Raw genomic sequence first — 5,238 nt, 5'->3', positions numbered from 1 at the left:
CCTGCTGAAATAGCAGTGGTACCAACATTACCATGCCCTTGACAATGATCTTTCAAGAATATACTTTATGACACAGGACTAATTTTCAAATATTCATCCTGACTATTCTTCCCCAACCTTGTACTTGCTACTGATGGTCAGGATCAAAGCACAAACTAAGCAGTAGCTGTTCTTCTACTTTCATGATAAATCATCATGGTTTTTATCACGCACTCTACAGGATAATTTTAGCAACAAGTTCTGGATAAAGTAAGTATTTGCTCAGTTGTATTTTTTTTTGTTATAGAGCCAGGATTTTATATAGCATGCTACAGAACATGAATAATCTTGGCCCATGAATCCCATTTCTTTTGGCTCGGTGTCTATATCTTGAAATGGCTTGGGTGACTGCGCTAACAGGAAAACAATAAATTCAAATTATATAACCGGTATCAGCTTGCTAAGCTGACGGCAAGAATGTAAGATAGCACAACCAAAGATACAGTAGAGAGTAAAGAGCACCATTGGCTGAGCAGTGTGTTGAACAGAGGACAAGGCAGCTCAGACAGCCGTCTGTAGCTTAGCCACACAGCCATCCCCTAAGGCAACTGCAAAATGCCAGCACAAGGGCCTGAGGAGCCTGCGGATGAGGCAAATGCAGATCCAGGAGTGTGTTGTCTCTGGTGCTTATGACCAAAGAAAGGTCTCATAAAATGAGAAATGCAACACAGTATGCGAAAAAACACTCCAGTTTCGTTGTCTTGCTGGTAAGGGGTGAAGAAAACCTGTTAGTCAGCCTATTATAAAAAACAGTGTTTAAGGTAATTTCTTTTTTTAATAATGACAGTATAATTGTAAAAAAACCCTGAACTTTTGGTGTCTAATTTCTTCATTAAGACTTGAGAAGAGACATTGATAAATGAGGCTGCAAACTACTGTGCGTGGGGAAGAGTAAGTTACAAAGATGGTATGAGATAACAGCTAGTGCTTTTTCATGGTTATTATCATCCTGAAAAGAAATGCTTGAGTTTGGAGCTTCTGCAGATTAACAGTGCAATTGACAGATTACACGAACAGAAACATCCACAACAAAGAGACCACAAGAAACATACCCCTCCTCCACTTTCCTCGGAGATAACTGCAATGTTACTGATCGCTTCTGATGATTTTCAGAGCTTGTCTGTTCATTGCGCTCTCAAACAGAAGTGAAGCACTTGTTTGTTGAACTCACCGACCCTATCCTCCCAGTTTCTTTGCTGAAGAGACCATGCAAACTTGCTCTAATTTGCCTGTAGGCTTCCTGCCCTGACACAGTCCTACTTCCTTGCCTTGCATAGGCAGCTCTCTTGTCTTTCCTCCATGTGGCCTCTTTTGGAGGCCATGAGTCAGCTCTTGGCAAATACGAAGATTTCAGCTACCACCAGCATACTCTGTTTACACTGTACAGATACTCCAAGAAAACCTTAGAAACAAGCCAGGGAGTTAAAAAGGTTCAAGAAAAACTGGCTGCAACAACCCCCCGGGTTCTGTGTCACAGTCAGGAAAAGAGTGTCCAGAGGTCTATAGAGGAGCATTGTCAATTTGGGGAGGAAATATTTCTTTCACTGAATCAGGCATTGGCATAAGAGAGGTATTAGCAGTAGTTAGCAAAGGACTTTTCCTCTTGAACCTTCCTTCCCATCCCCAAAGCTTGTCCAGATAAACCCCAAGCTACCACTGGTAGTAATGTAAAGCACTGAATTAAAAAATATATATATTTATGATGGTCTTATTAACTAGAGTAAGACTAAAGCTAACTCAGTACCTCACAGAAGGACCTGTGACACTGAGGTTTACAAAACTCAATGCCATTAGCTTTACAACTCAAAATCTTGCAAAAAAAGATAATCATGTTTATTTGCCAAGTCCTGTTTTCCATCCTTCCACATAGGCTGGTATTCTTGATACTTTCATTCTACATTAATACTATTTTATATTAGCTGTTACTTTATTTTGCCCCTGGCAGGGATGTGTTACCAGAATTGCCTTTTTTTTTTCCTTTTCAAAATACTGGCTTATTCTAGTTCTCAGATTTCCCTGGCAGAGTTCACAGAGTAAAGCACTGCTTAGCAGGAGGGATAAGGCAGACACTGGGTCTCAGGGGTAATGCTGACAACAGAAAATAAAAATCAATTCTACAATCTACACAACATCAGCAACCCCACTGCCTTCTCAGTGCTGCGGTAAGACTCAGGGTGTGGGAGAGCCCAGCTGGGAGTCTGAGTGCCTGGCCTGCTCCCGCGCTTGGGGCCACAGCTTCGCCCAGCAAAGTCTGCGCTGGGGACACCTCGCCCAGCACACCCAGCCTCACCCCTGTCTTTCTGCTCCTGTTCCTAGCAAGATCTCGAGCCAACAAACCACCAGCTCTCTAGGGCTTGAGCCTTTTCACTCAGTTTTCTAATTCAAATTAACATTGAATGTTAACCCACAGTGGAAATAGGTGAAAAGGGCTGTTGCTATTTAAGCTCTATATATTCATCTCCTGTGGGAGATTAATAATAATAATAAGGGAGCATGATTAACACCTACAAAACTACATGTGCAAAATGTAACTGAAAATTGTTAAGTGTATGCGTGTACCTGATCCTTTGCTTTGCAAACACGCAATTGGCAAGTCTCTGCAGATGTGCGGGTAATGCTACTCAGGTATATTCTGACTGTCTTACTGAAAGAACGGTTTTAATGAAATAAATGTCAAGATGATTTCTTGGATGACTGCTTACACTAGGATTTGATCTCTTGTTTATACTTGCTTAATATCCATAAATTATGGCATATGTTTCAGAATCATGTAATTACACTTGTCATTCTGAGTGTTAAATTCGTAAGCACTGCAGACAACTGTGCAGTGATAGATGGCCAGTTCAGACATCATTTACATGAAGTTAAATAATTAAAAAAACCACATGTAGCACTGTAAAATTATCAAAGATATACGGAAGTAATGTTGGTTTTTCAAGTTCTTACTAGCAGTAGAATTTTAATAACTTCACCTTTCTTCTGCTGCCTACTTCATAAGACTTTGCTTAAAAATACATTAAATGCTGTTAAGCTTTTCTAGGAAAAGTCTACCTGCATGTTGCAATTTGCAGTATTACTAACAAGGTTTGTTTCTTTTCTTGTTAGAGAGAATTTTCAAGCCACTCATATGATCATCTGCCATACCAAAGTGCTATACTGGCCTGTGTGATGAAAAGACGAAAGTATTTCTTTCACTCTTTACTAAGGTAGCAATAAATGTTTCTTAATTTACACCATTCTGGAACGCTTTCCAGTAACCAAAGGAAGAGGAAACTTTCACATACCATTTTGCACTAAATTTCCTTTAAACCAGCTTCAGACAGTCTCATTGCCATGGATGGAAATTGAGCTTACATCCATGAGAGGACACTTGGCCCAGGATACTGAGCTCTTCTTCCCGCAAAGCCAGTGTTCAGCTGCCGCAGGTGTTCCTGGCACAAAGGGCAAACTGCCACTGCAGGAGAGTGGGTGGTTTTTAACTTGCTGGCTTAGGACAGGCTGCTCCAGCACATCGAAGAACACACATGGCCTGTTTTTGTAAACCAAAGCAAAGTCCCTGTTTGATACATTGCCACATAAAAATTTTATGCTAATAGCAGCATATGCACAAGCTGGTTTGAGACTTAGGACAACTCCTCCAAAAGTATAGCCACTTTGAACTCGTGGTACTGCACTTCTCAGGTCCTCAGGCGCCCCAGTGCCCTGCCCAGGGAGGCACCTGGGGCTGTGCACCTCTGTCTGCTTACAGGTCTCAGGCTCCTGCCATTATCTTCTGTTCTCCATGGCACATGGTACAGTGCAGGGAGTGCAGAATTCAGCTCTTCCAAAGTGGGAATAAATTTGTATATGATGTCTCTTAACAACTTTTTTCCCCTTAATCTTTTCAACAGAAGCTTTTATCCGTGAGTTCCATATATATTGACATCTAACTCCATAACTCAATTTTTTTCAGTCAGTGGGCCTGAAAAGTATCCCAATTAAAGTCATAACTACTGTATTCTTTCATTATGACTTGCATAAAATGTTGATTGTATGCTGCCCTTACCTCCTCCAGCCCTCCCCACTTCCTGAGCCTTCAGTTAAGAAATGCCACAGACTTAACTGTTTAGAGGGACTTGAATGCTAGATTTGAGAAGAACAAACCTTCCATCACAGTCCAATTATTTTATTTGTGCATTTGACATTATTTTTATGGTTCATTTTCTGTATGTTTTAATATTTTAATGGTCTTTAGTGTATTATAGGGAGACGCCTGGAGCACTGCTGCAAATAGGAGCTGTAAAATAAAATACAACATTATTTATTATTATTATTTCAGTCTGCCTAAATAACTATAGTATCCACAATATTCACAATAGCCTGAAGAAAGAAAGAATGACAAATATCACTGTCAATAGCTGCTGTGGGAGTGTTCTCCAATTTCCTAAATTCAGAACAAAAATCTCTGCAGTCCTTCTGTAAATCCCTATGTGTAAAACAAGTCAAAAGTAATTACCAACCTGTATGTCAAGGACAGACATCATCTATATTTAATGAGAGTATGTAAATATGACAGTTCATGGCAACGGTTTTGCAGTGCAGCGGTATCAGCCCTAGATACTGAAGGACCTTGGCATTTAGACAGTTCAGAAGTGAGATGGTCAGTGCTGTATCGCAGTAGGTGGTTAGAAATTCCTAGTCTTTGGAAGTCACTAGGTCTTTGTCTACGATTGATGGACATACATAAGCACTTCCAGAAGTCCACTGGCACTTCTGACTCACAGAGGATGATTCAGCCATTCATATGGATACAAGGGTCTGTCCTTGAGGTGGGTGTTAAACTAGGCAGCTGAAGACAGCAGTGAGGCGAATCCTGTGTTACTGTTCTGGCCAAGACTTTCAAACTTCATCTTAAAGATAAAAGCTTGGAAATCCACGGCTAAAGCATCTAAATGAATGCCTCAATATTCAAAGTGCTTTACTGTTAGGTCTTCTCATGGTATTCAGTAGGACTTCTTTAAAGGTTTTCCATTGGTTCTGGTCTCTGTCACCACGTATCTGTCATTTTTTGATAATTTATCCTCTCAATGTACAAGTATGTTTCAAAAGGAAAAATGAGACTATAGTAGCTGCCTGTATTATACTTAATAGCCTAGTGGTTAGAGTACTCAGCTGGGAACAACTAACCATTGAGTTAGAGGGTTTTTGGACATGAAAGTC

This window comes from Mesitornis unicolor, unplaced genomic scaffold (assembly GCF_000695765.1).
Source record: "Mesitornis unicolor isolate BGI_N332 unplaced genomic scaffold, ASM69576v1 scaffold9676, whole genome shotgun sequence".
NCBI lineage: Eukaryota > Metazoa > Chordata > Aves > Mesitornithiformes > Mesitornithidae > Mesitornis > Mesitornis unicolor.
The sequence above is the reverse complement of the archived record's forward strand: the minus strand, read 5'-3'. Positions refer to the sequence as shown.